Source organism: Centrocercus urophasianus, unplaced genomic scaffold (genome assembly GCF_019232065.1).
Source record: "Centrocercus urophasianus isolate 14NV4802_14NV808 unplaced genomic scaffold, USGS_Curo_1.0 seq_391, whole genome shotgun sequence".
NCBI lineage: Eukaryota > Metazoa > Chordata > Aves > Galliformes > Phasianidae > Centrocercus > Centrocercus urophasianus.
Window position 1 is genome coordinate 5984 of NW_024884968.1, and position 12924 is coordinate 18907.

Genomic DNA, 12924 nt, shown 5'->3' on the forward strand with positions numbered 1-12924 from the left:
AGCTGATTCACGACCTGCCCTTAAGCTGCAGGATTTTCAGCCTGATGTTGAATCCTGATTCCACCCAGAGGCATTTTTGGCTTCTGAAACATCCCTGGGACGTCCATGAAGGTGGGAAGAGCCCCTCAACCATCAGCAGAGAGCTGGAGAAACTCCATAGGTACATCAGTTTGCTGTTCTCTCTGCTTTTCCTTCTGATTAATCACAGGGGGTTTTTTTGGAGCTTGGTAGGGAAACGAGGTGAAATTAAATGGAAAGAATCATCAGAAATCCAGGCTGGGAAAAAGAACGAGAGCAAATTCTGCTTCACTTCCATTGGCTGTAAGCACTCCTCTCCCTCTGCCCCTGGCCCTTGTCCGGGGACCTTTGCCTTTGGTTTATGGCTCTCCTTTGAGCAGTGTCTGTGTCTCGCACCCTTGACAACAGTCTCCTCTCCTCCAGTCGTTCTGAAGGTTTGGATCTCAAATAGAGTTAAAAAAAAGAAAGAAAAGAAAAAAAAAAAAAAGGAAAAAAAAAAGCTTCTCCAGCTCTCTGATCATCCCTTGGTGCTTGGACATTGTCCTGCCCCTTCATCTGCCAGTTTTTCTTCAGAAGAAGTGTATTAAAAGGCCCCAAAATCATGAGGTAAGTCACAAGAGCAAAGTGAGACTTTGGGTCCCAGCAGCAGAGCTCAGTGTCTTTTCACTCCAACACAGCAAAGAAAAGTTGCAGCCCCATCCTGAAACTATTTAGCTCTCATCCATGGGAGATGGGGGCCTTTTAAGGTCTCTTCTCCCTTCTCCACCCCCAGAGCCACTACCCCTCATATATTATTTTTACCAATGTGATGGGATTTTTTTTTTTTGGAGGAGGAGGGATTTGTGCAGCCAGATTCTAGGAATTTGGAGGGGGGGAGGGGGAGAAAAGAGAGAGAGATCCCCCTGTAGACTAGAGAGATGTTGTTCTTGGGATTAGAGATGTCTGACCTTGAAGGTCACAGGTCACCATCCTTGAATAAGGAGCAGGAGCGCAAGGTTAGGATTGAAACTTGAGGTGTGTCTGCTGGAGATCACAGGGAAAAGCCTTCCAAACAAAGAGGAATGCCTCGGTCAGGGTGAGAAAGGACAAATTCCCCAAGAATTATGAGCTCCTTCCGGATGATCGCATACCTGCAGACCCCCCAAAGGATGCACTGTGGCTGAGAGAGGGGAGGAAGGAGGGGAAGAAAGGAGAGGGAGGATGGCTGGAGCCAGCAGACCATGTTATTTATCGTTATTTGCATTCTGGGCAGGCCCAGAGGCCCTGATGCTGGCAGTTTTATGGAGATAGCAACAGAAAGAACATCCCGTCATCACAGCAGCCTGGAGGTGGAGCACTGGAAAAAAGGAGGCTGCCCAGAAATATCTTTGCAGGAAGGGAAGAAAGGAAGAGATTCTCCCAAGGGTAAGGAAGTAACAGAGAGCCACAGGAGGAAACTGGATTCTAATCTGTGTCTAACACAACCATGACAGCTTCCCACTGTGAGATCCTGAAGGGCTCTGGGGAGTAGGTCCCAGCTGCGTGCCTCAGTTTCCCCACAGAAATAGCTATAAAAGAGGCAAAGAGCACCTCAAGCCTCATTTCAGGGTTTCAAGGACTGAAGTGAGTAAAGAAACCTCATTTCTCTAATGTGATTCCCATCCAAATGAAGAAAGAAACACGTTCACAAGCTCAGGGCCGCCTGGCTCATGCCCATGCACCCTGCTTACAGAAGTCTGTGCTTTCTGCCCCTGGTACATGAGGGAATAAGGTTGTATTGGTGATTTGAGCACGATCATGGCATGGCCCTGTGGCAGATCCTCTCATCTCTTACACTGAGAGTTCAAGCCTAGGCTCTAAGATATGCAGGTGAAATCCACTGGGGCTGTGAGGATTTAATGATGCAGGAAAGTGTTTGAGGATCTGAGAACTTCCACATAACCTCAGCCCACTGTGCTGAAGCCCCACAATTTAACCTGACTCCACTCCAGACCCTTCTCTGGTGTCAATGTGATCTAAAGGACCTCAAGGTCTGAACGACCTCACTGTATTTTGGCACATTTTGAAGATGGCAGCCGAGACCTCTTCGTGTCATTCATGTAAACAATGCACAGAGAGATGTGCAGGAAAAGTGCAGAGGTCAAGGCTGGCTGTGATGCTTAAACTCGAGGGCATTTTCCCTTTAGGGAAGGGAAGGATGGGGCCGGGAGCAGTCCCCCACCCATGGAACAGCCCCGAGCAACGCTAGAGGGAGCCCGGGGCTCAATTAATTAACTGGCTAAAATTAGCCGAGGTGGAGAAACATTGGAGCCTGGAGGGAAAGTGAGAATGGAGTTAGTTGTGTTTTCACGGGGTTTTCAAGCTGCATTTCTGTCAAGTTACACCAAAAAGTGACATGCATGGCAGCGCTAGTGCAAAATGCAGCATGGAGATGGCTCTGTGCTCTGAGTGCAGTGGGAGGAGGTCAGAACCATGAGACAAAGGGAGAGGGTCCCAGAGGCTGAGATCAGCTCTTGGATGCTGGCTGTATGGCTGCAGGGGGGTCCCCTATTTTAGGGATGCTTGCAGGGTGCTGCCTGCTTGCAGAAGGATCTGCAGATCCACCCAGGGATGTCACAGCCTTAGTTTCCCCTTCTGTGTCCTTTCCCACATGGTGCAGAGCTTTGCTGGACGTCCAAAGCCATCCTGAAGGCAATGGGGGGTTTTCCATTTGTTTCCTTTGGTGTAGACCTTATTAGAACTTCTGTGAGTGGGGGAAGGGGAAGGCAGGTCCCCAACAGGACCCCATGATGTGGTGGATTGGATGGAACTGTGTGGGTAATCAACCCACTTGAGTGTTAGCAAAACTGAACCAAAAAGGGAGCTCAGCAGAAGCCAGCCCATAAAAGCTGCCGTTGGACTCATTTATTATCATTTTAATCTTATTAACATCCCATCCGGTGGCTCTTTGGAGAATAAAACGTTGATATTATATATTTCTCTTGGCAGAAACCAACCAACCTTAGAAAAAATGAAGCCCTCAGTAAAGGAAAAAAGAAAAAGGGAATCAAGTTTTATATTGTCTTTTTAATTAACCCATCTAATATTGCCTGAGTATGCAGGAGCAGAGAAACGAGGAAGTAGCAGAGATTACGGTAAGGGTTTGCTGTATCCCATGTCCTAAGTGTAAATAATGTTCCTGTTAATTTAAAACCAAGGCTGACTGTCTTTACGACTTCATTGCACTCACATTAGCTCTACCTTTAGGCAGTGTCATGGGTGCAAATAGATTGGGTTGAGAACTTCCCTAGAGCCACTTTAAAGTGACATCTAATCTTTCCCTTTAGTGGTGTTAATTCAACTTCACAAGAGCGTTTGAAGCACCATTAGGCAGAGAAATGGACCTTCTCTCCTGCTGGTGCCCTTATCCAAATCACAACATTCCCCCCCCAAAATCTGTTTCATATCAGGCCAACTGTCTGTGGCTCCAGAGAGCAGCTGAAGGAGACGTGGGCTTCCTCTTTATGAGAGTTAAATACATAAAGGATTTGTGTTTCGTGTTTCTTGCTGCCTGCTGGAAGTCTCTAAGCGTCTTGGGACCCTCCTGGCTCACACAATGCAGTGGGAATGGGGACAGAGAAAGACTTGGGGATGCAACCATGGAGACAGAGGATTCCCCACAAACCAGAGTGCCTGCCAGGGTATGATGGCGTGCTGTTGGGATGGATTTTAACCAAGGAAAAGTGGAAAATGAAGTGCTGGGAAGGAAGCCCCATGAGCTTTGTGGTAGGCCACAGTCATGTCCTTACATCTGTCTGGCATTCCACAAATGGGCAGAGAGGTTGAGCAAAGGCCACAAGTGTTACTGCTCACCAGTGGGAAGGGTGTTGGCCATTAAATAGAAATGTGTTACAAAAGCTGTGCGGCCCAGAGGCACTGTGGTGCCATATTTCTCATCTGTGCTGGCTGAGGGCAGCACTCTGCCCCATCTCCTGCCTCCAGCACGGCTCACAGCAGAGAGATAGGGAAAAGACATGCATGCAGTGCTGGGGGTGATGGCTCAGCCCCTGATGGTGAGCAAGGTAAGAAACTTTCTGACCTGGTGGCTTTGTATGGATTGCTGTTGACGGTCAAAGGTGGATGTGCCCTTTAGTAACCTGTTGGATTCCCTTCAGCCTCCTGTTTACACCTTTGGCTTCTGCAGCCTATGATGGCAGCAAGTTCAAGGTCACATTCTATGAGAAGAACTCTGAAGCAGTGACTAAATATTCTCCTGAACCCTTCCCTTCTCCTTCCAGGATGAGGCAGACCTCTGTCACCTTCAGCCTTGGCCATCTCTTGGTTCTGGCCAGTTTAGTCCCCAGCACGTGGGATGGTCACACTCATTTTGGGTGGAGAAAGTATTATGTTACAGAACAGCCTGCTCAAGGAGAAGCAAAGCATCCCAAGGTCTGGCAGGTGCAGGAGTTGAGAGCATGGAGGGAAGGTCTGCAAGGCTGTGGGACGCGACTTTCTCCTCTCATCCAGGAGGGGGCAATCCGTGGCTGGAACTGAAGCGAAAGGAGCGCCAGATAAAGAGATTTTTCTTCTTTCACTGCTCCTTCCAAGGAAAAGCTCAAATTACTCTGATGCAGGAAGGCTTTAAAATGGAAACACAGATGGAGGAATTTAAAGGGACTTCAAGGGAGTTCGGGGTAGCCCGTTTTTTCCTGACACGGTGGCATTAATTCTTACAAACTATTTCTCCCAATTAAAAGGAAAAAAGAGAGTTAAACTGGATTTTCTTTTGAATCAGTTGGAACTTTGAGCTGGCTGAGACAATCATCAGCTTATCTCACCATTTATTTTCATTAAGCTTCTGTTTAACACATCTTCTTTGGCCTTCCTTCCTTCCAAAACCCCAGACAGAAGATGCAGCTGCATGTTGGGTACAACAAGCAGATCTATGCATACAGCCATTCTCTCAGCCTAACATGCCTTTGATTTTTGCCACACAGACTTTTATTTATACAATGAATTCTCATATAGCAAACACACTCTTGACTCCTCGACCTTTGGAGAAGGGCTGGTGAGCAACACATGGGCAAAGGTTTGTTCCAAGGTATATCCTATAACACTGGGTGAGATAGAATAGCTCAGCCTCCTCTCTGCCTTAGTTTCCCCATCTGAAAGTAAAAACAAGAAATAATGGAACTGCAACATATTGCAAAAATTGCATATTCACAAACCATGAATTGAAGAGATGGGGAGAGAGTCTCAAGATGCTTCTGAGTAAAAAATCATTCACTGGAGGAGAACTCTTGGACATTTCAGGGGCTTCCCAGCTGCATTCTGGGGGAAGGTTTGGAAAACCCAATGTATAGTGTTGGAACAGCAGGCATCCCATCGGGCCACTTTGTCCTGGTGAGGGCGTATGGCCAGGAAAGCAATGAGAGCTCAGAGAAAGAATATCTGGAAAGTAAATGAGCAAAACCTTGCTCTGTCTCTTGCTAACTGTTAACAATACAAAGAAAGAAGGAATGAGGGGGGAAAAGGAAAAAAAAAGCAACACTCAAGTCTGGGGGAAATGGAATGCGGAGCTTTTTTTGCACAAACCGGGCAGGAGAAGTTTCCAGAAGAAACAACATGAGTGAGAGGATTATTGCAAAAGGCCAGAGTGTCAAATCTGTGCTGGGAGTTAAAAGGAGCCCATAAAATCCACTCAGCAGAAATGGAGCCAGAGCAAGGTCTGGAGTTAACTCCTTAAAGTCTACAAAGCAGTGATAACCATCAGGAGTGACTTCCTTTCTATAAGGTGCAGAGTCTGGGCAAAGTCCCTTCTCAACCACCACTCAGAGAGCTATAAAGAGGGAAAAGGCAAATCAAGCAGGTTGAGGATTATTTTATGCAATGCAATAAATCCAATGTCCAGATCAGCTCTCTAATTGTAACTTCCTTTTTCAAAGCCACTTGTCATGATGCTTTCAAAATTAATCATAAAAGTAGAACAAAGTTGTAACAATATAATCCATACACATCTAGTTTTGCCATCAGTGTTACAAAAAAAAATATTGCACTGAATTATCCTTGTGAAGACCAACTCTGCCATGGACTTTCAAACAGAAAACAAGGAGGGCTAATAATCCAGTAGCTTCATAACTTTTCCCATTCAGACTCTTGACACATGCTGAGCAGTGAATCCCTGTGTTACACACCAGTTTCTCCTCTTCTGCACAAATGCAGTGAGTCCTTGCAATATTTGGATACCCATGAGTCTAATGAAGTAAAGTAGAAAGAGAAATGTCAGACTGCTGCCTAAATTAGTGTCTGTGAAGTTAAAGTGCACCGTGTTGTTCACTGTCATGGTGGGCAGAACCAGAAATAATAGTTCAGGTCACAGTGAAGAGGATTTTATATCATGCTTCCCCAGATTTTGTGTTTGCAAGGAACACAAAGCGTGGATCTGGAGTCCAAAGGTAATGGCATGTCTGACACTGAGTGGATCCACGTCATGATAATAACAAGGTAAAACTGTCTGAGACCACACAGTAAGCCGAGACTGGAAATTAGAACTTATGCAGAGGGTATGAAATTCATTCTTACATTTTTCACCTCCTGCTTTCCTTGCAAAGTGCCTCTCGTTGTGTAGACCTGGAGCAGACGATCCATAGGCTGCAGCTCAGCCTTGGCCTGCCCTCACTGCCCCTCCTGCTTCTGCTCTTGGGATCCCAATGCTGATCTCCAAATGTGCAAGATGTAAACTGTTCGAAGGGAATGGGAGGCAAGATCCCATTGCACAAGTCCTGCCCCCTGTGCAAAGCCTTTGCTCACTTGTACAGAGCATGGAAACTGACCTAGGACTTAATGAAATGTTGACGTGAGGCATACTGATAACAGAAACAATTCTGTTTGGATCACTGGTGCTTGTAGAATTTGGGGGGGCAAGAAGGAAGGATATGGCAAAAATCTGCAATGATTTTGGGTGCACCCCTCAAATGGCAGGTGCTCAGAAGATCCTGAAAAGCAATTTACTTAATGTCAACATCTAAACCAGAAAGTAAAGTTAAATGAAGCCAGCTAATACTACTTTCTGCTAGTAGTAACTGAAATGGCTGCTATTTAAGACACACCAAAGCAAATATCGTGTCATCATCTCAGGCGGGCAGAGCTTAAAGGGGCAATCAAACTGAGATGCACTGGAAAGGAAGAAAAAAGTGTAACACAGAAGTAAAAGCAAACTAATGAAAGTCAGAATGAATTTATGAGGCGCCTTAACGAAACACGTGGATGTGCTAAAGATGAATCCATGGCATTTACACTTTTAAGTCCGTGTTTAGTATGGAACTCATACAATTGGAAAGGTAATAAATTTCATGGCAAATGGACGCAATCGTGTTTGCACAGGGAAAGCCTTTGCCCAAGGAAAGCATGTGTGGTTTGTGATTCAATTAGGCTGCACAACAGTTACAGTTGCACAACTGCTTTGTTCAAAGGCTTGTACTATGTTCTGCCAAAGGTTGCACCCCTTAAATGGTAACATATCTGGATTCAAGTCGAACAGCTTTGCTCTGCCCAGCAGATGGGTCTTGTTCCTTTGATGAGGGAGATCACAGAGACAATTATGAGCAAATCATGTCCAATTCCATACGCACAGTGACAGAACATACTGAACAAATGTTACTTTTTACTTAATCACCCAGAAAATGCTCAGACAATACACAGCCTCAAAACACGACATGGAACCGCTGAGCAACGTTCAGAGGTTGTTAGCATTTATTAGCCGTCCTACAGGAACACCCGTGCCCAAATGCTGCTCAGAAACCACACCTCACTGTTAGGCAGACAAGAAACTCAACTCCACCCCGGTGTCAGCAGGAATTTACAACTCTGGCATCGCGGGGATCCTTCCAAAGGAGCAGCGTGGTTCAGTCAGAGCCCGGCGCAGCGCTTGAACCCGGGACTGCAGCACCGCGGAGAGCTCCGCACCCCTCCGGGGGCGGCCGGTCCCAAATCGCTGCTCCCAAGCGAGGAAGGAGGGGAACCCACAGAAGGTTTGACCCTCACTTTCCTTTGCAGGAGATGAACAGATAACAGCAGCAATAAAAAATCGTTCCCGTTCAACCTAAGGGTTATTTCGAGGTGCGGAATGTATGGCTTTTTTAATCCTTCCTCTACGAGATAAGGCGGTGAACGGCAGGTGAAGCAGTGCTGCTGGGTTTGTGCTCTCTAGAGCTGAGCTCTCTGATTTCTCACGCCTTGCATGCAGGGCTGCTCCCACAGGTGGTCAGACGTGGGAGCTGAGCTGCAGAAGCCCCCAGGAAGGTGACAGACCCATACCTGTCCCCATTGCATTGCTCAGCACCAACCGCTCAGGTTTGTGCTCTCTAGATGCTGACCACATTCATCCTCAAATAGGCAGAACGAGGGAGCTCTTGTCTTGGAGGACTATGCAGGAGGGCTGCAAGCAGCTCTGCTGCCCCACACTGTGTTTAAAGCAGTTTCTTGCAGCCAAGGACTGAATGATCGCAGTGTCTCAGTTTGCAAGCCAAACACATGCACGAGGGAAATTACAAAAGAAACTGTGGTTTTACATGGAAAAGAAATGATCTCATTTGCTTTATTTTGTTTTCCACAGCAATGTCTGTAACTTTCTGCAAAATGGCAATTGAGGATGTCATAACCACAGCGTAATTCCAGACCTGGTTCATATTTCGCTCTCCATTCTTGCTTTTCATTGCAAAAAGTGGGGCTGAAGGACCTCTATCTTTTTAATTGCATATAGCCCATTGGCTCTCTGCAGCTTTCTTGGGTCGTTTAACCTGGACATGGAGAAAATGCTGCTGGGTATTCAGGGATGGGCTGTGTGTGCTATGATCCAGCCCTTGGGAAATGGAAGAGCTGGGGAGAAATCACTGTGAAAAGCTACAGCAGCCTTTCTGGAAGGGGTTTGAATCTGAGAATGTCACTTAGGCAGAATCTGTTGCCTAAAAGCTGTGCTCTTGTTTGGGTCACAGCACGTTTCCCCTCTGGCAGGCAGCAAATTGAAGGGGGGGGGGAGGGGGGGGGGAACGAAAGCAGAGGAGCCTCCTGTCACCCCTCACTGCTCAGCAGTTCTGTCCCTGTGGGTGGGACCTCCAGAGCATCCTCTGCAAAAGGATTGGGGTCCCCTGGCACCTCCCCACCTCTGTCAGTCTCTGCACACATGGGCTCAAGGAAGGGATTCTGATTTGTACCTGAAGCTCAGAGAAACTGGTGTTCACTTGTTTCCTCAGAGCGTTGTTTTCCTGCTTGCATTTGGCATTCACAGCAAAGGGAAAAATGATAACAAGAAAAAAAATGAGGAGGAAGAATGGTACATCCTTCCAATTCTGTTGTGTGTTTCTAATTTTTAAGGCCGAACAGCAGGACAGCAGGGAAAAAAAAAGTTCTGGCTGAGCTGAGCTCTCTGATTTCTCACTCCTTGCATGCAGGGCTGCTCCCACAGGTGGTCAGATGTAGGAGCTGAGCTGCAGAAGCCCCCAGGAAGGTGACAGATCCATACCTGTCCCCATTGCATTGCTCAGCACCAACTGCTCAGGCTGCAGGCAGCAAACAAGGGACACTCCTGCCCAATTCCTGCAGCAGATGTAGGAATAAAGTGCTTTTTCTATAGAGGCCATCTAGAAATTCCGGCTTTTGAATTAGCTGTGCTCTCCTCTGGGGTTTTGCTGACATTCAGGCTTGCTGCTCAGGCATTGCTCACCTCGCCAGGCATGGCCAGCATACCCTCACTGTGACCCAGAGGGCCCAAAAGAGCCTCTGTGCAACTGAGCTTTTCATCTTGAAATGTGAGAGACGAGGATTTGAGAAAGGTGAACTCCAGGGAGCAGTGAAAGGCAATCTTTAGTGGTTGAAGGGGGTACATTTGGGGACAGTGCAGCTCTTGGTGACCTGATCAGTTGTGAAGCCAATCCCCCGTGCTCCAGGCATGGGGACCAAAGTGCCTCGTGCTCACACAGCAAATTCTCAGTCTTTATATGAAATCTGCTGGCAGCCAAGCTGGAAGACCCCCCAAGTTTACCAGAATTCACAGTAATTCCGGCCTGCTGCTATCAGCCAAGAAGGACACCAGGCAGATTGGGGAGGATCTCTTTGCAACTTTGCCTATAAATGACACTGGCCCTTATACAGCCAAGTTCCATGGAGATCTCTGAGCATTTTACAATGGCTGTAAGAAGCGGAAATAAAATCAGAGATGATGACAAAGCCAGAAGTACAGCTGAAAACTCTCCAGTGCCCAGGGCAGTACCCCAGTCAGTGGGCTCTGGGGACTTCTGAAATACATTAATTCCTTTACAGCAAAAGCTGTAAATCAAATGCAAAACAAATCTTGGGATATATTTTTTTTAAGATCACTCAGCCTTGGGGTTTGAATTCATGCTGAGAACAGAGAAAACCAACATTTCTTTCTGTCTTTGAGGAATCCCAGTCTCTTTCCTTTTAAAACTGAAGGGGAGAAGGGGAAAGAACAGAACTGTTTTGGGGAAATATTTTGACAAGGAGTTGTTTCAGTCAAAGCCTTCAACCATTTTATGAAATAGACTTTTTAGTTCACCTATTTTACCTCTGTAAATTGTAAGCTGTAGCACAGAGGAGGGGTGTTAGCAGAGGTTGGATGTGAGCAGATACCAAAAGCCCTCTGTGTGTTTCCAGCCCTGCTCTGTACGTTTCTTCACATCGTTTCATGCATTAGTGTAACTCTTAGGCTTAGTGGAATGTGTCTGAATGATGGTTGAGCACAGATGTAGGAAAAAACTGCCAAAAACACTCCAAGAAAGGACATGGGACTGGCAATGAATAGAGCCGCATCAGCAGGAACGGAGCCATGAGCCCTGGAATCTCACTCCAGATTTCACCTCCTCTATGGACTGACGACAGTGGGGAACTTGGGAGAGGGACAGGAAATGGGGCAGCCAGTGTCCCAACATCAGCATCTCAGCATTGGATCTGGCAGCAAAAACTGAGCAAGCGGGAAAGCAGACGTGAAGCAATGGAGGATGAGTCAATGGCCGTCTCCACTCATTTACATCGATGAGGGCTTTGCTCAGTGCATGGATAGTGTCATACAGATGGGTTAGGAGCTTTGTGCTTCCCACATGCCAGTTGTTCAAAGTGCTGCTGAATTCAGAAGGGGTCTACAGAAAAGGTAAAACAGAATAAACACAAGAATGAGGTAAAGAGCTCTCATATTTTACCCACTTACGGACTGACAGGGTGTGGAGAAGGGTTTATTAATCACAGTTCTCCCTTTCCCCTCCAAACCAGGACTGTGCACGGCCGTAGGAATGAGCTTTGTCCTTTCTTCATTTGCACTGAGCTGAGTCACTGTAGAGGAAAAGCTCAGCTAGCAACGAGAACAAAATGATCAAGCTGAGATTAGAATCTTTTTGATTGCCATCGAAGCAACGCATTCATTTCCATGAGGTTCCTCTACAAACCCCAGCCAGGATTCTCAGCCCTGGGGGTCTCCTCAGCCACCTCCTCACCTGCTAATGGAGCAGAAGGCAGTACTGTGCTTGGATCCAACCCTGCCTGGCCCTACTGGATAGACAGATGGACAGACTGACAGACAAAGACCCCTCTCTGCCCAGGGGCTGAGCTCCTGCTCCCCCTGGAAATGCATAAGTGCAAGGTGCACACAAACAGCGCTGGCCTTGGATCACCTGAGCAGACTGTAGACAGAGCCAGAAGGTGCCATAAAGCCTAAAGTGTGTGATTTTAGTGTAAACATTTATTTTGATGCTGGTTCTGTGGTCTGCTCAGGAGATTCCATGCCTGGGGCATCTTGCTGCTGTGTACAAACCTTCCTTGGGAACCATCCTAAGATGTGGGGCACTCGGGTCTAAGGAGAGAGGGAGTTCATGAAAATAGGGACAGCAAAATGAGAGATTTTAAGGATTCCCATAAAAATACCACTGACCTTCCTTTGCTTGCAAAACCCTGATGTCTGAGACTTGTTTGTTTCCCTGTTGACATGAAGGCACTTTCTCTTTTAAGTGTCTATAGGGAGGAAGGGGCCAAGGTTGGCAAACACTGCTGTGAAATGCTGGAGATTGGAAATTTCCTCCTGTTGGTTGTTAGAGAATTATGCTGAGCCCATCTCAGTGCTGAAGTCTGGTGCTCGATTTCTTGGAGGGAGAAATAGGAACAAAATAACTTTTCTGAGCCATCTGCATAAGAAACATATCTTCAAGTTGCAATAGGGGGTAAGGTGGTAAATTCAAGAAGAGAAATGACAGCACTTGGAATTATGCTTAAGACATAGAGAGATGTTAAACAGTGTTTTAAATCCCACTATTTTAAAGTGGAGATGGATGGATGTTGCAAAAATGGTGATCGTCCAAAGGACAGGAGCTCACCCCAACCTGCCATGCACTGCAGCAAAGGAATTTTAACAAGAAGCACCTGCCTGTCTCTTCTAACTCAGCTCTGGCCTTTATGGCTTTACACACATTGTTAAATCTAATCAAGCACATCAGTTTGCGTATTATTTCTAATGATTAAGCTCTCTGTGCTTGTTGTGTTGTTTGTTTTGTTTTGTTTTAACATGCAGGTGAATGCACTGTTATTGAATACTGGAAATATCCATCAGTCAAAACTGTGCAGGCTGCTTGCATGTCACAATCTGAATCAATCCCTTCTTTACTCTCAGCATGAGCATCCAAGGTTTCACTCAGACTCTTGACAAGTATTTTAGGACAGGTATAATGTGAATACAAAGGAATTCAACTAAATGACTGGTCTGCACATTGGGTTTAATTGACAATAGTAGAAGCAAGAACCACCAAATGGTCCCAAAGGCGAACTCTGAGTGTGAGGAACCAGCAGCCAATGGATTGCCATTGTTTCGCCACAATGCCCTTCAGGTTCAGAGGTGAGGAAATATTTTGCACTATCAAACATCTTCCTGGGTTAAAAAACGGGCACGGA

The 12924-nt window shown here is 46.5% G+C and overlaps 1 long non-coding RNA gene across 1 annotated transcript; it reads left to right on the forward strand.

Moving 5' to 3' along the window:
* The first annotated feature begins 429 nt into the window (after window positions 1-429).
* Window positions 430-3756, forward strand: LOC122167867. The gene is made up of 3 exons (XR_006171105.1): window positions 430-624; window positions 1271-1422; window positions 2986-3756. It is a non-coding gene; the product is annotated as an uncharacterized LOC122167867 (long non-coding RNA).
* Window positions 3757-12924: the final 9168 nt, after the last annotated feature.